Source organism: Canis aureus, chromosome 2, assembly GCF_053574225.1.
Source record: "Canis aureus isolate CA01 chromosome 2, VMU_Caureus_v.1.0, whole genome shotgun sequence".
NCBI classification, from domain to species: Eukaryota; Metazoa; Chordata; class Mammalia; order Carnivora; family Canidae; genus Canis; species Canis aureus.
Window position 1 is genome coordinate 79,403,411 of NC_135612.1, and position 22,495 is coordinate 79,425,905.

Genomic DNA, 22,495 nt, shown 5'->3' on the forward strand with positions numbered 1-22,495 from the left:
TCAGTTATAACTGTCTAAGTATTTGCATTAAAAAGTTTAAAACTTATTAGTGGAGAATAGAAATAGTGGTTATAACTAATGTCGTTATTTAAAAATCCAATGAAAGCATGTTATTATTTTGAAGATTCTATTGCCACAATACTGGGTAGTGTTATGGATCTTGGTCTAAAATTTAAAAATTATCTTGATGTTCGATAGAGCATAGACTCAAGCAGATGGGTACAGTTTGGTTCATACTACTAAATAGATTGTTTCTTTGAAACTATCCATAATGTGAATTTCTTTAAAGTAAATTATATTTTATAATTCATTTTTATGACAAATAAAAGTAATTTCTATGAAAAATATCTTAGAAAATGGAGATATAAAATTAAAAAATGGGCTTGGTTGCTGCTTACCAGTCCAATCATCCTGGGAAGATGTTAAAATACTTTTGAATTTTTGCAAAATATTTTTTGTCTCATTCCTATACGTTTTGAAAATTAGTCATAGTAGTTGTCATATGCTGCTTTGCTTACTCTCTCCATATCACTAAACTTTGTGATCTAGAAGCCCTAGAATTCTTTAGGATACTTTCTTGTACATATTCCCATCAGAGATGAATATAGTTTTCTTTCAGTTCACTGAAACACTGCCAAGTTTTATCAAAACTTCAATGTAACATGCCTCAGTATCGAAAAATATGTCACAAGAAAGTGTTTCATGAATTCCTAAACAGAAAATGAAAGTTCAATGGTCTTAGAATACTGCCACATAACAAAGGAGAGGCTCAATTTTGTGTTCAGTGACCTATCTGAGAAGGAAGGAAGGAAAGAAAGAAAAAAGAAAGAAAAGAAGAAAGAAAGAAAGAAAGAAAGAAAGAAAGAAAGAAAGAAAGAGAGAGAGAGAAAGAAGAAGGAAAGAAAGAAAGAAAGAAAGAAAGAAAGAAAGAAAGAAAGAAGGAAAGAAAGAAGAAAGAAAGAAGAAAGAAAAGAAAGAAGAAGAAGGAAAGAAAGAAGAAAGAAAAGAAAGAAGAAAGAAAGGAAAGAAAGAAGAAAGAAAGAAAGAAAGAAAGAAAGAAAGAAAGAAAGAAAGAAAGAAGAAAGAAAGAAAATTAAGAAGGAAGAGAAAGAGGGAGGAAGGAAAGAAAGAAGGCAGGCAGGCAAGCAGAAGGTAGGAGGAGAGGAAAGAAGGGAGGGAGGGAGAAAGAAAATAAAAGAAAGGAAAAGGAAAGCAAAAAGAAAATAAGAGAAAAGAAAACAAGGCAAGACAAGCCTTTCTTCTTCCTGCACAAGCTTATAGCCTTACTCCTTTCTGGAGGTGATTGACAGATGAAATTCCTTCATAGAACCCAATGAAAGCCCTCATCAGTTCCACCTAATCATCATAAAACACTCTCAAACCCTGGATTATCCAAACTTAAATAACATCTGTGGTGGACAATGAGCACTAGCAATCTAGTCAAAATCTAAAATGATTTTAAATAACTATTAGGAAATCACAGTATGAAAAGTACATGTGAAGTAAAATGAATGTGACATGTGTTCATATATATAGATACAGATACATAGGAAAAGAGCTAGAAGTATGTTTTTTTTTTTTTTAAGATTTTATTTATTTATTCATGAGAGACACGGAAAGAGAGGCAGAAACACTGGCAGAGGGAGAAGGAGCCCAGTGTGGGACTCGACCCTGGGAACCTATCAGGGATCAGGCGCTGAGCTAAAGGCAGATGCTCAACTGCTGAGCCACCCAGGTGTCCCTAGAAGTATGTTTCTAATGATTATTTTTAGGTCATAGAATTAAAAATTATATTTTCTTTATTTTTTATTTTCTCTAATGTTACTTTCATAATGGAAAAAAGAACTTGGAACTTAAAAGAGGAATTAGTGAGTAAGAAACACAGAAGATAAAGCCATAATTATATTCTGATTTAGGATTTTTTTTATCAGTGTAGTTTTGCCTAAGAAAGCTTTTTTTTTTTTAATTTTTATTTATTTATGATAGTCACACAGAGAGAGAGAGAGAGGCAGAGACATAGGCAGAGGGAGAAGCAGGCTCCATGCACCGGGAGCCTGACGTGGGATTCGATCCCGGGTCTCCAGGATCGCACCCTGGGCCAAAGGCAGGCGCCAAACCGCTGTGCCACCCAGGGATCCCTAAGAAAGCTTTTAAACTATGATCAATTTCTTTATCTTCCATGATATAAAATGAGGTGAAATATTAGTCAGCAAGACTGAAGAGTCCATTTCTTCTCCAAAAGGAAATATGACTGTCCCATCTAGATGGTTCTAGAATCAAGAATGTATACTATCTTGGAGTCTATTTAGGATTATGATGTTTTTACAGTCTAGAATTTCCCTTTTACTATATTTTCTAAATGGCCATTATAACGATTATAGAAATTTCTACTGGATAGATACCTGTTACCCATCTTAGTCATTGTTTGGACGATGTTATTTTTCTTAGCAAAGAATTATGAAAATAAGAAGGCAGTGTTATGTCTTCACTTTGAAGATTACTTGCTGAATGAAGAATTCATGCTTTTAACTACACAGCTGTCATAGCTATTTATGAAAATGCACTCTCTTTGTAGCTTCAATTGTTAACAAAATTAACAAGACAAATACATTTTGTGCTTCACCAATCTTTCTAAATTTTCTGTTCAGATTAACAATGAGAATTGAATGAAAAGGTGAATGACTACAAGCTAAAAATAAAATTTTAAACCACAAAAAACCATGGGTTTCTGTAGCAAGGAGCTACACATTTATGTACACTTATAAATGCTTTTATACAAATATTTCTACAATAAACTTATTTTCTTCAAAATAGTTTGCCATCAATATGGTAAGTGACACCTGCTTTATTTTTCTTGGTCAAAATATGTGTTGATGCTTTGAGAATGGAATTAATTCATATAAGTATCAGTGCTTGCCTTGCTGATATATAAAGAAACATACTGCATTTTGCTTATTAATAACACTTGCCTTAATGACACTTTATAGTAATATGAAGCAACTTAGTTATTTTTGAAAAATGAAGAAGAATTTCAAAGAATTTAAATTCAAAGTTATGATAAAGATCTATTTTTAGAACAATGGTCAGTAACATAAATGAGGCTGAAAGAGCCATGCAACATACATAAAGTTGCCAGATTTAGCAAATGAAAATACAGGACACCCAGTGAAATCTGAATTTCAGATAAAGAGTGAATACTGCTATGACCCAAATGGGCCATACTTATATTAAGAAAATATTCACTGTTTATCTGAAATTCAAATACCTTCATGAACTGAATTTTTTCTGACAACCCTGAGTGCACAAGGATCCTTCAGTCCCTATTGCCAATCTACAGAACTCCATATTCTTGGGCTATATTTCAGTTTTGGTTCTAGAAAATTATTATACTAGAAATTTAGAGCAACTCAACTGTGTTCATTAACATACATATGAAAGGAATCATCACTAAGATGTATCAGGCTCATTTTAATTTACTTTAAAAAATAAGTTGCTTTATGCATTAATCTCCTTTTCAAAATTTATTGTTGCTCCCCATCACAAAATAAAACTTCTAATCACTATAGCATAGATTTTATTCAGTAGGGTTTAACATCAAAAGGGATGAAATGTGTTGGTAACAATGATTTATTTCTTTTAATGAAACAAGCAAAATCATGTATCTATTATTGCACCATGCATTAAAAAAATAAAGCTTCTCATATTCCAAGATGTAGGTTATGTCAAAAACAAAAATGTTTTCAAATAGTTATGTATTCATTTACCAATATATGAATAAAACATTTTACAGAGCCCATGAATTCTTTATATCTCACCCAGTGTTCTGTTGTTAAGCAGACATTGCTTCATCCTTGAGTATAAGGATTTAATTTGATAACTTGGATGTTTTATCTTCTGATGTTTACAAACTTCACAAAAGTATAGTTCTTTTATTGTTTTTCTTTAGGTTATTTTAGAGATGTGTAAATCTGTAACTGTGATAATGAAAAGGGAAAGGCAATTCACTTTGTTTAACTCACTTATATTCAATTTCATGAGAAATAATATTTCACATGAGATAAATTCAAGGTATTCAAGTAAAAACATAGATGTTTAATCTTGTTATATTTTTATAAGCAGATGTGTGATATTGTCAGGAATATGGTGCTAGATTTGTTTGCCTGGGTTCAGATCCCTGAGTTCAGTCTAGATGCGTGAATTTGGGGAAGTTACATAAATTTTCTATGCTATACTTTCTTAATCTGTATATGGGAATAGTAATACTTCTATGAGGGAGAATGGAGATGAGATTTAAAAGAATTAATTCTTGGAAAATGCTTAAAACAGTAAATGCATCCTAGTTAAACAACTAGTTTTTATGTCATTACCATATTTTTATATTCTAGTTTATATATGTTTATATCCTAGTTAAACCACTAGTTTTTAGGTTATTACCATATTTTCAATTATTTTGCAGCTAATTGCAATGAATTATTGTAAACACATTAATTATTTTACTTATACATAGATTTGGCTTGATAACATCAAACGTGTGAAATAAAACTACCATACTTCTTGATTTTGAAACTCAGTAGTATTCAAATATCCAATCATCTGAACAAAATACTTTAGGGACTTGTCAGTGTAAGAGGTTAAAGTTAAAACTGTTATGGAGTGTTATCATTTGGTGGAACATAGTCAATTGTTGTTTAACAAGTGTCTACTACATTTCTTTGGTTTTTTTTTTTGTTTTTTATTTTTAATTTTTTTTTTTCATTTCTTTGAACTTAAACATTAAGCAGAAATGATGTTAGCACTCTAGATTCAAGAAATGTAATTGTTCTGGACTAAATCCAAATTGGGATAGTAAAACAGTTCTTAGATGTTTTTGAGTAATGATCCCACAATAAAACTTCACATCATAACATAAAAAGATGTTACATAGTTAACTTTTTATGCTATCATAAAAGTCCCATATTTCTTAAACCACATCAAAATTATATCAGTACAGGTTTCAGATTACATGACATCTAATCACTATGTTGGAACGATTTTAAAACTTTTGATGTTTTTTAAATGTACTGATTTTTTGAGGTGTGTGTGTGTCTTTCATAAACATAAGTGAGAATATGAGCAAAATTGAGGTATTTCTATATAGATATTAATAAACAGATACTCATATTAAGTATTTCCTCTACATAATCTTGGCTTATTGTTGTTGCTGCTGTCATTGTTATTTGATTTCCTATCATGAGATTGCATGGTGGGTAAATATGATGCCCAATGAAGCTTCTGAAGCATCCACCATGACAAGGACATTACTAGTATCTCATCTTCTCACAAATAACTGTATGGTCACTTCCTGGCATTAGAAGAAAATTAGTAAAAGGCGATTCATTATACTATTGACAGCTACTGCTCCTGCCCCAGACCAAACATCATCAGGAACTTCAGAAATGATCACAGGTAGTGTCAAGTAGGAATGACGCATGAACACCCTCCCCTAAGAGACTCAAGATAGTTCATTTCTCCTCATATCAGCCTTACTGAACCACAGTCAGAAGCTCAGGTCTCTAGGATAATCCTTCTCTATCCATAGTTTCTAAATCCCCTTGTTTGACCCAGTCCTTCTCCTTACCTTTCCTGAATATCACAAAAACTATTTTACTTTCTTATACTCCAGATCTATGATTGGCAAAGTTCTTTATGTCCCTAATACCCTTTAAAGTTCTTTTCTTTCTCTTCTTGGTAGTAATTAATCTGAAGACATCACCTCCTTCTAGACCTCTCAAATGGAGGATGCTCTTTAAATTATAATTATTATTCTCTTTATGGTCCTGCAATGTGTAAAGGTCCACTGCCTCTTCCAATCCATATATCTTCCACTTTCAAAAGCTTCAGATTTCCTGAGTATATTTCATCAGATGCAGTATCACCCATCTAGTCTGTCAATGCTATTGCCTTCAGGTTTCCTGCTTATTTTTGCACGGTTATTGCCAATCACTGAGCCCTGCTTTCCTCTTCATTTCTACCCCCACAATTCTTGCAAATCTGTCATCCATGGACATGACTCATTAAGTAACTAGTTATCTCAGGTCCTTGATTTCGCTTCCCACTTTCCTTCAGCTACTCTCATAGACACACCCAGAGACCTGCTATCGTAAAAACTCCACCTCTTTCAAAACTTTGCTTTCTATAGCCTCAAAATCCAACTATCTCTTCCACCATTCTAGTTCATTTATCCTAGGAATCATATTTTACCATTTTTTCACCAGATTATATACCCTAGGCTTCTAACATAAGGTCTTTTTTCTTCCATTAGTGATCATTATTCTTTTGCTTTTCATTTCCATTCCTTCTATGAATTTCAACAATCACTGAATTCAAATATTCACTCTCCTAAAGTTTCTGGAAATAATCATACGTTTAACTAACTGGTTTCATTTTAAATTCAAGAAAATAAACCTCAAGTGGGTAACTTTACCAAGCAATCCAACTGTGTCTCAATTAAATGTGTTTTGTTTTGTTTTGTTTTGTTTTTTTTTTAAAGATTTTATTTATTTATTCATGATAGTCACAGAGAGAGAGAGGGGGGCAGAGACACAGGCAGAGAGAGAAGCAGGCTCCATGCATCGGAAGCCCGACGTGGGATTCGATCCCGGGTCTCCAGGATCGCGCCCTGGGCCAAAGGCAGGCGCCAAACCGCTGCGCCACCCAGGGATCCCATGTGTTTTGTTTTGAATTCAGATAACTCTTTTGTATCTTCAGGTTTCTCCTCAAACCATCTGAGTCTCTTCCATTCTTCATTAATAGGTGATAAACTTGCTTCAAAATTCGTTTGAAAATGGATCCCATCAGATAAGACTTCCATCATCATGTGATCATGTTATTTTTATTTACATGTGGCTCCATATACTTCATCTAATTTTACTGTGTAAAATTGTTTGGTAAACAGCTGTCAAAGCCTATTTCTTTCATACTTGCTCTGGAACTCATTTTTTCTCTATTACTCATAAACTGTACTCTAGCAGTTACTGGAAGTGTGCAAATGTGTATATTTGATCACATATCTCTCTTGATTTTCTGTGTCATTTCTTTTCTTCTATTTACTGAAAAAAACATTTCACATGAAAAAGTGCTGAAACTGCCTTTCCTTCCAATGACATTTTAACTTACCTAATCCAGTTTCCACCATACTGTTTAGAATTCTTGTGAAGGTCAGATATGATTTTCAATGCCCAAACCAATGGAAGTTGCTTTGTTTGATTGATTGATTGATTGATTGATTGATTTAGCTTTGTCTTCCTTTTAAGCTACTGCTCAATAGTGTTTTATACAATTGATCTTGAAACAATTCCTGATATTCTTCACTGGATGCTACTTTTCCATATTCTATAATTCTAAAAATTCTTTTAAAAATAAATATTTAAAAAATAGCTTTTGAATAGATTGAATATACTAGGAAACATCCCTGGGTCCCTTTTTATGTATTTTCTTTTTCTTTTCTATCTGCATTCTTTCCCTAGATCATTTTACCTACATTTAACTTCAACCGACATACTTGTGACTGTCAAATATATATTTTACCTCCAATGTTTCTTAATGATCTAATTATATATGCAAAACTTACTGCATAATTGTTAGAGTTTGATGTCTAAGTCATCACAAAATAAATGTCAACAATTTTTGAATTTATGTACCAAATTTTATCCTCCATCATTTTTTTTGCCATTTTATGTATATGACCTAGCTAAGTTCTAGGATCCTTCTCTCTTCCTCTCCAATGATATCACCCTAATGCAAAGGACTTCGTCTTGTGGATAAGCATATCTAATGTCAGACGCAATAGATGGTACGTGATAGTTACTACGTAAATATTCTCAACTAAAAGAAAGAAATTCTACAGGGTTTTTTTTAGAGCTGTTATTTCCTTAAAAATAAGAAAAATTAAAGAGTTGAGAGGTTTTAGTTTTTTGTTGATATTCATTAAGTTGCAAGAAATAAACTTGGATAAATCTTTAAGAACGCTTTTGATAACAGTAGGTCAAAAAGTACATACTGCAAGGTTTTGTATAACAACCCAGTTTTGATATAAAAAAATCCAGGTTTTCCTTTTCCTTTAGCAATTTTCAGTGTGTTCTTTTTATCATTGTTACAACTGTCATAATTCCCAATATCACATCCTTATGTAATAATTATCCAAACAAGAAGCAAAGAGTGATGCAATGTTCTTTCTCCTTGCACTATTATAATATGAAGAGCCCGCTGGTCTGTGATATTCAACAGATAACACAACACCTTCGCATAAGTACCTTTGACCCAGATCCTCCTATTTGCCTCCCTTCAGTTCCCTCCCTCCTTAACTGATATGCTAGACACCCCACATGTGTTATTTGATTAAATGACTCTTTCAACATGCTGTGACAAATTTAATGAAACAATTTTTGGGGCGATATCTATGACTGTCAATTAGATTTCATATGCAATCAATTAGTTGAACTCCTACAGTTATGTAGCCTCTTTCTAACAAACAAATCCTTTTACTTCTATAATTCTGCTGCTTCTCCCATTACTTTACAAGCACCAAACTTTAGTTGGTGAAGCACTCTTCCCCAATGGTGTGAGCATTAATAAAGTATGATATATCTTTTTTTTTAAGATTTATTTATATTTATTTAAGAATGAGAGAGTGAGTAGGGGGAGGTAAAGAGCAAGAGGGAGAAAGAATTTGTAAAAGACTCCCCCCTGAGCATGGAGCCCCATGCAGGGCTCCATCTCAAAACCCTAAGAACATGACCTGACTGGAAATCAAGACTTGGATGCTCAACCAACTGAGCCTACCCAGGCAGTCCTAACCTATGATCTCTTATGCTTGCTGCTGGTCATAGCATTAGTGAAGCCATCCCTCTTTGTGTAAGGAACAGTGGAGCTGGATTTGATTCCTTTAGGGTCAAAAAATACAGCTACTCTCAGTTTTTCCTTCCATAATCAAGAAGAAAAAAATTATTTCAAGGGTCCTCAGTAGCTTCTCCTTATTTTTCATCAGCTATATCAAATCATCACTCTTTGTCAATAATTAGCAAGGGGAATGAGATTGCTGGAACTGAGTTTGGTCATGATTAACCTTTTAGGGCTTACCAACTGGAAGGAAAAAGAATTCTGCTAAGTAATCAGCAATGTCTGATACAATTACCATCGAATAGGGATTCCGAAATTTAACAAATAAAAATACAGGATAACCAGTTAAATTTGAATGTCAAATCAGCAACAAACATTTTTTTTTTTTTTAGTAATAGGTTTAAATGAAATTATTTAAGACAATTATGTTTACATATAATTGTACAAAAATTTATTCATTGTTGATCTGAAATTCAAATTTAACTAGATTTTCTGTATTTTTCCTAATAATCCTACATTTAGCCAAACTGTGAAAAAGCAATTTTTTTTCTTATATCCCAAATGATTTTTAAAATCCCTTTCATTCTATAAAATATTTGTCTCCCAGATAAGCCAAAGACTTCATACTGACACTAGTCAGGACTTCCTCTTTTGCCCCCTTTACAAGCATTTCCTTTGCTCTTATTATTTTGTATACAGGTTTGTTTTTATTTTTTTCTATCAAAAGCAGTGTGATGTTGAGAAAATCATTTAGGAACTAATTTCAGAGCTAGAACTAATTTCAAACTTAGTTGAACTGTTATCTATGTAACCAGGGCTATGCCACTGTTAAAAAGTATTTAAGTTGATACGAGATTAAAGTCATCTAAGATACCTTTTAGAGGATACCATAGGAATATATTATATCATTATTATACAATAAATACATACCAAGGAACCATTCATTCTGAAGCTTGAGAATCAAGAGTTCATTTTGCACAGTATTAATTTCTCCACTCACAAGATGTATGTAAGAGCTTCATGAAAAACAATATTGTTAATATTGTAACAGAAGGAGTTTCAGACTTCATGGTAGCTTCCAAGTGGCAATGCCATCAGCCATTTCATCAGCTCTTAAAACACACAAAGTTCAGAGAATTGTCTGCTCTGCTTATACAATATATTTTCTACCACCTGCTTTCCAAGAAATAATACAACCATTTAACCATTATAAGGAGAATCAATGTAACCAAATTCACATTGCTATAGAATTTCCAACAAAAACAAAAGGAGCAGTGACATCAAAATTTTCAGATGTTTCTAACTCCACTCTGCAATATTTTGTAACAAGGACGGCTTTGCAGGGCTGATTAACATTCCAGCTAATATTAGCAAACCTATCCTCTCAGGATATGATATTATCTAAGTTTATCCCCAACAAAAGTGTAATGAGCATGCTGTTAAATCAAGGAGCTCTCACAGATGGCCACCAAGGGCACTAGTATTTTTGCTAAGTTTATGTTATTATAGCCCTGCTGCAGGAAGGCATGATGAGCCTCTATGATTCACCTCATCAGGAGGCAGACTACCTCTAATTTTTACAATTTTTAAAGAAAAAAGAAAAGTTAAGAGAGAGGGGACACAGGGGAGATAGTTTCCTTTCTGAACCACAAATAAATTTGATCTAAGAGTCAGATGATTTAGGTACAAAAATAACATTGTGGAAAAGCAATAAACATTTGACAAAAGGGAAATATAGTCATCTAGAAAATGTTAGCTTACATTTGTAGTTTTATGTACCTTGAGATTTTCTACTTTCTAGTTTTTTTTTAATTTATGTGGTTAAAGGCCATATTAAACTTTTACATACTTTTATCTTACACACACAGCTAAGGGCAAAACTATATTAGCCATTAAAAGAAGATAATAGGCCAACCAGAGAAGATGTTATGGAAGGGAAACTACTTAGTATGATATTATGATGCTGGATTTATGTCACTGTAAGTTTGTCAAAACCTATGGAATATATACCACCAAGATTGAACTTTGGGAGCTAATGACGTGTTAGTGTAGGTTCATCGACTATAACAAATGTACCATTCTGGTGAAGGACATTGGTACTTGGGGAGGTTATACATGTATGAGGCAGGAGATATATGAGAATCTCTGTAGCTTCTACCTTATTTTTTGCTATGAACCTAAAACTGCTCAAAGTCTATTAGAAAATCTATTAGTGTAAGAAGTCTAAAAAACATCTAGTCTATAACTATAGTCTTAACTTTGGCATATTTGATAAATATGACCTTAATAACCCAAACTGTCATACTGATATTAAATGTGAAATTTTTTCTCAAAATTTTAAGTTGAATATATATGTATATTAACTCATAATATATTAAAAAATAAAGTGCATGCTTCAACTTTGAAACAGAAGATCTTTGAAAAAATAAGTTAGCAGTAGTGGGTAGGGGCAGCATACAATCTTTATAGAATATCATAAAATAAGTTCATTTTTAGAAGTTATACAAAATGTCACTTATAGTTTGCTTCTAAATATTATTTCCAAGGATAATGCTTGAAAATTGAATTTTAATTTGGGTAAATGTTCACAAGGCATGTTTTTCCATGGATATAAACACCATTTAAATTTAGTGCCAGTTTGCCATTACTTTCTATTCAGAACCAATAAAATGAGTTGGGGTCAGTCCCTTTCAAAAAGAATGAAAACTCAAAACATTAATTTACTTTCTTATTTATTCTTCAAATTCAAGATTAATAAAAAATGACCCTTTGCCTTCATTAAAGTTGGCTTATTTAAATAAGTATTGCAATTAAATTCTAACCAGCGAATATCAATTACTTGCAGATTAGGAATGAATTTATTTAAATCACTAGGGAAATTGATCTTATATGTCTTCTCAAACACGATAAGATTTTCAGCGTTTATTTCATTTGGATCAGATGAAGATCTGGCCAGCCACATTCCCTTTACTAATTTTCTTTCCTAGCCTTGAAAATTACGTTATATTTTTGGCCAGGTGTTTTAATATATTTTAATATATATGTACTGCTTTAGTAGTCTAAGCATAAATTAAAGCATAATCACATTTCTTGACACTTCTTTACAACAACTTCCTGATAATGCTTTATCCTTAGAGAGTACAATGATATTAGAGTTGGTTCATTTATGGTTTAATAGAATTTTTTGAAAATGGCTTTAAAATTATCTTTAATGAGTTGATATTTTCATGAGGCAGTTACAAATAGAATATTTTCTTTAATGTAAGTAAAAAAAATCAAAATCCGATTTCTTAAAGCTAATTATTTTCAGAAAATGCCTTAGTATGTGTCATGAAAGTTGTATTAAATAGTGAACAAAACACAATCCCTTTTTGCTGCTATAAATTGCTTACTTTATAAAAGATTAATATTCAGGGAGTTCTAGGCGAGTAAAAGAAACAAGAAAATAAGAAAGAGTGGGATGGAAAATGAGAGTCAAAAAAACAGAAAAAAATAAACTAGTTCACTTGAGGAATGGTATTTCAATTGAGAAAATATTTTCTGTGATAATTTGGTATTTTTAAATTCTGTATATCAGTACATATTTATTATAATATTTTTAGTTGTCTCTGTAGATATGATTTGTTATATAATGTGTGTTTCCTACAAATAACTAAAAATCTAAAGTCAAAATACCTAAATAATAAAGGTGTTTATTATCTCACATAATAAGCTCTGCTGGCAAGTTCACATCCCAATCACATTACTAAGAATCCATGTTCTCTCCATCTTCCAGTCCTCTCAGCCTTAGTAGGCTTTTACTTTCCTCCTGGTCCCTCAATTGCTACAGCAGCTCTGAGGATCACAACCATGTGCACTATTCCTTTCAGGCAGAAACAAACAAAACAGTCCTTCCACCTTCTTGTTAAAAATCAAAATATATTTCCTATTTGCCCAGAATATTTTTCTCCAATGCCTCATTGATAGAAATTTTGTTGCATTAGCTACCTAATTTAATAATTGGAAAGGGAGATTAAAATTACCATCATTGCTTTAGATTAGTTAGGATTCACTCCAGTGGCTAGGGCTATAGATGACATTTTTGTGAGGCATGCAAAAAAACATGGGCACATAAAACAAATCAAGGGGCAATTATTGAGAGAGAAGAAAAAATTGCCATTAGATAATCAACATCAGAGTCTACTGCCGTGCAAGTGTAACTCATGCCATTTAAAAACACTAAGAAATAAGTTGAAAGTATAAATGAAAAAAAAATACAGGTGTTACATAATGTAATTATTTTCATCAGGGCATATCTTAATAATCAAATCTCATTTTTTAACTTTAATTTATGTTATATAATTGAAGCATGACGATTTAAGCTATGATCAAATAAGAATACTTTTCTTTCTCATCACAGCTTATCTAAAGTAGTCGATTATTTGAGATGTGTGGACCAAAATGACTTTGACTCTTTAGAATTCAAATCTTAATAAGCAAGAAAAAAGAGGGAAGGAAGGAAGGAAGGAAGGAAGGAAGGAAGGAAGGAAGGAAGGAAGGGAAAACTAGAATCCTTCTCTTTCTACAGCATAGCACTTATTTCTTCCTTAGTTTGTGTTCTATGCCACAATCTCTTTATTTATTTTTAATTTAATTTTATTCTATTCTATTCCTTCTGTTTCCATGTCCTCTTTTACTCTCTTTTCTTCCTCTCTTCTTCCTTTTCTAAGGTATTTTTTGCCTATGAATGTACAAGCCAGTCTTTTTATGTATAACACTGGAGCAGTACTTAGTTAATCAAAATGATAATAATTATAATGATGGCAACCTGATAGGAAGAGGAGAATTATTATAATAATTTATGTGCCAGAGATTATACATGCATTATCTCATTTAATCCTACAAGTGTTTGGATAAGTTGATATTTCTCATATTTACTGGAAAGGAAAATTATAGGTAAGGGGATGTGACATCCTGCCAAGAATTACAAGGTTAGTATTTCAGGGAGGTATCCCAAAGCTAATATTCTGGTCTACTATACTTTTGTGACTTCCATGGTAGGTGGTCAGTTGAGGATACACAATTCAAATTAACTATGAACTTTTTGGTAGGCAAAAAGTATAGGATTGGAAGAAAACTGGAATGGAAACATTTTGCCCACTTCTGTTCCCACATAGATACTCCTTCTTAGTTAAGTCTTTTGGGATCCACTGTATTAACTGACACACAAAAGAACTACTTCCATCAACATGGTAGTTGTTTTTCTTCCCAATTGCCAGATAGGGAATATTCCTCTTTAGTAATTTCCTACTGCAATAAAAGTGACTTCTCATTGTTAAAGGCCACTGTCATGAAGCAAACATGTCTTCTATTTAAAGGAAGAAATCTAAGACTGATGAAATTCTGGAAGCAACTAAACATCAAACATAGTTCCCAGTATTATTCATATCAGTAAAAGTGAAGACCTTTTTAACTTGAAAGCAGGATTTACATATTTTAACAATTAGTTTACTCTGTGTGTCTTGAAAGCATATATGTTCCATTCATATTTGAGACACCTGGGGCTTACATAAAAATTAAAATGGACACTAAAAATTGTTAATGGAAGTAGTGACAACAATAAAGCAGTTTCCAGTAGTAAGTGTCAAAAAATGTGGACCAGTCTATCATTAAAGGCCAAGGTTTAAAGCATAGTTTTTGAGTGTGTTTTGAAAGTGAATTTGCTCATCTCAGACCATAGACCTTTCTCGGTTAAGACTTGGTATGGAAATTATTCTGGTGAAATAATAATCATTATGATAATTAATTGATTGCTTAATATGGGGAAGAGACCTAGTGAAGTATCATGTATCATTATTACACTTCTTTCTCACAATAATCCTGTAGGATGAGTAGGGATATTTCCCTTATTTTAGAGGATAAAACAGGAAAAAGTTTAGATAGAATGGTTTTTGGCAAGAATCACAGAGGTAAATTGTGTAGCAGGAGTCAGAGCCCAAGTCTGAAGTACCTAAGATCTCAGTATCTTCAGGTTTTTGTTTTACAAAAATAGGATTTCTCACATTCTCATCAGATTTAGCCAGAAATTCTTGGTTTTTATGAGAAAAGAAAAGTCAGATTATCAGCAGCTCTGGCTTCACCTCTGCTTATCTCCATGTCTGTTTTTCTCCAACAACTATAAGTGATTACCTAAAGCTTGCCAACGCCTAATATCCTTCTCAGCAAAGTGTTTATCCTGTATTTAGAAGTAATATTTCAAATACAAACACAAATGATTCAATTTACCAAGTGCCAGCTATTTGACATATGTGTAAGGTGTAATTTTATCTTTTAAATAGGTGAGTATCAGTACCCCTTTTTGATAGAAAAGTAAAAAACAAGACTCATTAGAATTAGGTTGCTCAAGATTACATGGCCTCATTCAACATTTAAAAATAGTTTTGAGGGTCTACCTAACTCCGGACTAGTTTGTGAGATTTCATTTACTGCACAAGGGGCTTTGTTTCCTTTCACTTTGAAAGGGTGTAGGCAATCAGGCTTATTCTACCTCTTTCCACTCAGCCATTTTCTTCCCCTACACTAATAGTCCTTGAAATTTCACACACAGGCATAACTGAAGTATGTGAGATGTTTTTCTTGATATAAAAATACGCCTAGTGGTAGGTGAAGAGTTTGTGCATCTAGAAAATGCAAGTTGGTTCAAGAAAGAAAAGTAATAGCGAATTTTTCTGAGTATTAGTTGAACAACCATCCTGTATCTTCCTTGGGGATACACAGTAGCAAAAGCACTGCTGTGTTTTGTTTTGCTTTTAAACAATTTCAAAGACATTGAAATTGAAAACAAATTTAAACTCACATAATAACAAGTGAGGTTGTTTCATATCATTGAGTTTTAATGTTATTAAAATAACTGTTTAGGTTGACAATGACCTTGGCAAAGTGCAAGAGTAATTTTGACATAAGGACACATTGATAATGTGTCATTCTATCAGTTAAGTCCGTAATTTCTCTTGATCACCAATGGGCAGTTCATTAAATTAAATGATGCTGCAGTAGAATGAAGCTGTTGAAAAGATGAAATGTTCTAAAATTGTATCTTGGTCTAATATTGTGAATACAAAGTTCATATTTTTGCATGTAAATAATCCAAGAACTCCAAGAGGGAGAATAAAAAAAAATACCTCCATTATTTGAATAATTTATATAAGACCAATCCATTCAGCAATTGAAATTTAAAATTGCATATAGATATTGAGTGGTATTGTCAAAGAAATATTTATTTTCTGTGTAATTAAATACCTGCATATCCAAATTAGCTTTTTTTGTTGTTGTTTTAATTTTTGAGACCAGATGCTTAGTACAAAATATTTCCTATTCTATTAAACAAAGTGTGAGTGTGATTCTTTTTTTTTTCTTCCTTGTCTTTTTATTTTCATTATATTGGACCACACAAAAATGTCTTAGAAAAACTTGTGTCTTTTGGTATTTGGAAGTGCTTTCTCTCTACGCCTCATGGATGTGCCGTAAATGACTCTCAATGATGAAGGAAATACTCTCTGTGTGCCATTCAATTGGATAGCTGCTAGCCACATGTAGTATTTCAGCACCTGAAAGAAAACTAGTATAACTAAGGAAGACATAGTCACATGTGGCTAGTGGCTATTGTATTACAAAATGTGAGTATAGATGACGATAAATATCCCCTTGAGACATATACATACCCTTTATTTACTTCCTTTATGCCCTGAATTGTGTGTGTATGCATGTGTGTGTATATATAACTTTGTTTTCTCACTACTTTCTTTGTATCCTTTAGTATGTCCAACAATGATTCCAAGCTCCTAGTATTGACACTTATGTGCCATATTATGCCAGGGTTGATCTGTATGATTAATGGTATATGATAGAACCTATGGTATGTCAATTCTGAGATTGATTTGGACTGTGACTTCCATCTTGGGCTATTTGCCTCTCTATTTTTCTCTCAAATAGCTTGTAAAGAACTGAGACTGACCAACAACCACATTAGTGAGCTTAGAAATGTCTACTTCAACCCTAGTGTGATCCAGAGTTGGCCATGGACCAGGCTGACAGCTTGATGGCAACCTTCTGTGAGACACGAGGCTGGGATCACCAGCTAAGCAGCTTCCATATTTCTGGCTCTCAAAAACTATGAGACAATAAATGTTTATTGTTTTAAACTGTTATGTTTGGGCACATTTGTTATGAAGCATAGATAAATACAGCAAGCCACCTGTTAATCTATGTATGTTTGTATACTGTGCTTAATGAATTACTTTATTATTAATTCTAATATCTTTCACAAGTAATTGCTTTGTATTTCCTAGATAGGCAAATATTTGGTCTTTCAAAAGTGGCATCTACTCCGCACAATGCTTATTATTTTTATTTCATCTTCTTATTATATGTTCAAGTAAGTATCAATGAATACAGTGAAATAATAGGGATGACCCTAGCAATGTGATTATGCAAAATATAATATCCAGTGCAATAAGAAATAATCAAAAATGAATTTGAGATATTATCAAATGTATTTTGGTATTCATTGAAATAATAGTTATTTTTAATCCTTACATTTGGTACATTGAAAGACCTATGAGTTATCTTATATTTTTGGAAAAAAAAAAAAAACTAGGTTTATTTTTGGCAACACAAATATCTGAATATTTTCTGTTTAAGCAAATGAAAGTCTTTTAATTTAGAAGTTATTATTGCATCATTAAATAATATCAATATTATTACTTCTAAAATTTCTTGAACAAGTATGCTTAGCAGGTGGTTTTTTTTTTTTTTTTTTTTTTTTTTTTTGTCTTTATGGTTGACACAAATGAATCCATTCTACCTGGAATTAAGGACTATATTTTCCATTCTTTCATGCACATACTTTTGTTATAGCATCAACAACAATGTTATATTTACAAAAAATTTTAACAAATGCTTGGACAAGGAGCAGGTTTTTGAAGGACTGGATTGTTATTTGAAGATATCATTTTTGTTTATTTATTTTTTTAAGATTTATTTATTTATTCATGAGAGACAGAGAGAGAGAGAGAGAGAGAAGCAGGCTCCCCACAGGAGCCAGATATGGGACTCAATCCCGGATCCCGGGATCATTACTTGAGCCAAAGGCCACTGCCCAACTGCTAAGCCACTCAGATATCCCAATATCTCATTTTTAGATCATTCAATTTTACTATATATTGGAGACTATCTTCCAGATTGAACATTTAGTTATCTTTTGAAGATCCTTTTATGATTCAGAATCATAAATCAACATTGGAAAACTTTCTTAAACATTGTTCCCTTGGGAAATAAGATAATCTATTCATTCATTCATTTATTAATTTATTTATATTTGAGTATAGTTGACACATAATTTTACATTAACTTCAGGCATACAACATAGAAGTCTGACAATTGCAATGCCAAATTATGGAATATCTGTCTAAACAGTTTCACAGGTAAATTTAATAAGACTGAGGTCAATAAAAGAAGTAAAAATGTCACCATTTTACTATCACAGAAAAGAAAAATCAAGTTCCAATCAACTAGTAAATGAATTTCTTTCTCCAAAGTACGCGGTATTGAATTAATAAAGGCAGTGTTTTTACAGAATGGGGTAAGAATTAAATCTGCCCACTATCTCGTACATTTTAGGGAAAAAAATTTCCATTTTCCCTGTTCCTTAATTTCCTTATTATATATTCTTTCTATACTTCCACCAGATACTCATTTGTTCTCAGCCTTTGGCAGTGACTGGAGTGCTTGTGTTCATAGGCCATGGATTGTATTTCTCCATTTCCACTTTGTTACATGACTCAGGTAGAAAAAACTATGTAGGCATTGGAGATTAGAAATGATAGTTCCCCAAATCCTATGTACTCCATAGTCAAAGTTCATCGTGTAGGTGGTGATTCCCACAGAAACAACAGATAATAAACATATCTGTGTCAATGAACTTGAAGTGAGCAGAATCAGCTGTTTGGAGTGGCTACTTCCTCAGAAGCATGATAGCCATGCAAAAAAAGTTCATATAACTGAGGATGCAAGAGTTTCCTCCAAATATTAGTAAATTGATACTATTTCTTGAAAAGACTAAATTTTAATGTGATTTTTAATGCACTACTTTGATATTTTATGCTATTCAGGATAGACTCCCTTCACAAACAGAGACATTTTTAAACTTCCAAGTAGGGAGTGAACTCTAAATATAGTTACTATTTCCTGGTGAGTTCCAAACTAACATCTTTGATGTTATGGTCAGCTCAAAAATATCACATTCCATGACATTTTAGCCAATTTAGAAGGCAGTTAAGGGCAGCCCGGGTGGTTCAGCGGTTAGCGCCACCTTCAGCCCAGGGCGTGATCCTGGAGACCCGGAATCGAGTCCAGCTCGGGTTCCCTGCATGGAGCCTGCTTCTCCCTCTGCCTCTCTCTCTCATTCTCTCTCTCTCTCTCTCTCTCTGTGTCTCTCATGAATAAATAAATAATTTTTTTTAAAAAGAAGCCAGTTAATATGTTTTTGCTTCTTTTCTAATTAACACAAAGGTACTTTATTTTTATTATTTGATGATTTCATATTTTACCTATTCACAATACAAATACAAGACTTAATCATCTAAAATTTCGACTCTTTCTATTAAACTGTTGAAGTGTGTTCTTTTTAATTTCCATGCAAGGCATAATTTAATGAGTTAGAATTAGTTCACAATTATTTCGGATCTAAGGAATAAATAAAAATTTCATTTAATCACCAATACAGGGACGCCTGGGTGGCCCAGTGGTTAAGCGCTTGCCTTCAGCCAAGGGCATGATCTTGGAGTCCTAAGTCCCAGGATCGAGTCCCACATCAGGCTCTCTGCATGGAGCCTGCTTCTTCCTCTGCCTGTGTCTCTCCTTCTCTCTCTCTGTGTGTCTCTCATGAATAAATAAATAAAATCCTTAAAAAATAATAATAATAATAATAAATAAAATAATAATAATAATCACCAATACAGCAATTCTTATAAAAAATGTATAAAGAGAAAAAGGGGGAGGGAAAGAGAGAGAAAGAAAAAGAGAGAGAGAGGGAGAGACTCTGCATTCATATGTAGAATATAATAAACCTATGTGATAGAAACTTTATCTGCCAACTTAGCTGGGCCACTGGGCAGCTAGTTGCCCAGACATGTGCACAAACACTATTCCAAATGTTTATCTGTGAGGGATTTTATGGATGAGATTAAACTTTGAATCAGTATACTGAGGAAAGGCTGGCTCTCACCCAACTGAAGGCCTAAATGGAATAAAAAGCCTAAGAGAGGACTCCTCTGATCTGATGGCTTTGAACTGAGACATCTATCTCTTCTTAGGAGGTCTTAGGAGTAAATCTGAAACATTGGCTTATCTTGGGCCTTGAACCTGCCAGCTTTCAGACTATAATTCACACCACTGGCTTCTTGGTTCTCAGGTCTTCAGACCAGAGCTAGATACATCACCTATCCCAGCTCTACAATTTGCTGACTGCAGATCTCATGACTTCTCGGCTTCCATATTGTGTGGTCCAATTCCTATCATGAAATTCTAGGATATATAGGATAAGAAGAAGTAGGAAATATAAGTTCTGTTTCTCTGGAGAACCCTGATTAATATAACTTATTTAAATGAAGTATCACTTTATACATAAAATATGATATGATGTATTTTGTTTTAGCATTTTTGTCTTAGGGTGGTGCACCTTCGAGGCATAAATGATTTTCTTACATATGATATTTATGTAAATTTATATTCAAATTTGCTTGGAGGAATTTTAAGAACATGTCTAGGGTTTGTTAACAATGGGTCAACTTTTTTACACTACCATCCTTCCTATCCGCACTAAAGCCATAAAACTCCTGTTGAGAGAATGCTGAAGACATATTTTGTTCACAGTATGAATTACAGTATGAATTACTCCACAATACTTAAAATATAGGAAGTGTCAAAGTCCACGTTTTTCAAATCAAAAGAAATCTTTCCCCCGGTTTCTAAAAATCGCTATGACAAGTAAATAATACAATATTAGTTATTTCTTTAGGATTCTTCACTTTGGATTGTCACAGGATCTAGATGTTTAAGCAATTCTCTATGCTGAGGGAAGAAATTTCTGTTCACAAAACCCTTGAGTCAGGTCAGCTATAGGGACTGATGTAGGTACAGTAATGATTCCCAGCACTACAAAGCTTATTAACCAGCTTTCATAGACAATATAGCCAATCAAGCATCCATGACTTACCACTTTCAGCGTGCTGGCTGCACCTGAGAGGTTGTATTTTAAATAACGTATCACATCTTAATACTTATTTCTATAGAAGCCTGCTTATGTATCTCTCAAACTCTTTTAAAAAATTGGGATGAAACAATTGTTCTATTTTTCCATGTAAATTATATCTTTCACATGTAATATTCTAAAGGCCCTAATTTACTTCTACAACATTTTTATTTCTCAGCAAAACTCAGCATACAATTTTCATTAGAAATTGTTTTAGAATTTATCTAGTATCATGTTTTTTGATAAATTTTTGATAATTTTAGGAGATTTTAAAAGTCACTTCTTTTTCAAAAGTAACTGGAAACTTAATAATCTTAAACAAAAATACTGCCCATATATACTATCTCTTACGCATTATTCAGTAACTACCATAGAATTACAGTCACTCACATAGAAAACTTAAACCTAAGTAAAATGAGCATAAGTTAGATGCATATATGAAAATCTAGATTAATTAGAACATAGGAAAATAGTCTGTGTATTCAGATTTTAACATCTTACATAGTGGAGTACATCAATTAAGCTATTTTTTCTGATAAAATGGAAATTGGTGTGTAGGTTTGACTTTACATTTCCTACCTTCCATCTATCGACTTGAGAAAACTATATAGACAAAATGCTTATCAGTTTTCTAGTTCTGAGAGGACTTAAAATTCCTGGAATTGAGAACACAGAATCTCTGAACAATGTATGCATATAAAACCTTGGAAGGAAATAGTAGTATGTTGGTGGAATTTTTATATGCCTTTATATTTCATATAACTTTCAGACAAAGACATGGTTAAGAGATCTCTGAAATTTAATTTCAACAATTGTACTGTGATCTAATTAAAAAGCTAGAAACCACAGTGCATGAAATGCAGTTATTGCTCAATAAATAACAGTAGAAAGAATAATTTATGGTTCTCAAGATTAAACATGATCTGAGCATATTTGAAATATAATAGGGCTATTCATCGTTGAATATATTAATTAGTGCAAATCTTTTAATTAATAAGCCTTAAAATGAGGCAATTTAAAATAATGGTTTTTGGTTGGAAGAAACAAATAGAGTTATAAGATTTTCAAAATATCATTAATAATTTGGAACTTAAAACAGTGAAGTGTTTTAAGTATATGACTTTGGCAGTGCAAATAGTGGGATTAAGGCCAAATGAACTGCCCATCAGAAAAGATTAATTTAGATAACATGTGGATCAGAAGATCTGAGTTGAAAGGTAATCAAATTGTATAATCAAAGTACTCTCTAGAGACATATAATCCAGCTTAGTTATATCTTGATCCTTAAAGTGCATGTCTTGTCAATTCAATATCCATCTTTAGATACTA

At 32.6% G+C, this 22,495-nt stretch overlaps 1 long non-coding RNA gene across 1 annotated transcript; it reads left to right on the forward strand.

Annotated features, from left to right (window-relative positions):
• The first annotated feature begins 2,344 nt into the window (after positions 1-2,344).
• Positions 2,345-17,057, forward strand: LOC144291063 (uncharacterized). Its single transcript, XR_013358480.1, has 2 exons — positions 2,345-2,829; positions 16,849-17,057. It is a non-coding gene; the product is annotated as an uncharacterized LOC144291063 (long non-coding RNA).
• The last annotated feature ends 5,438 nt before the right edge of the window (positions 17,058-22,495 follow it).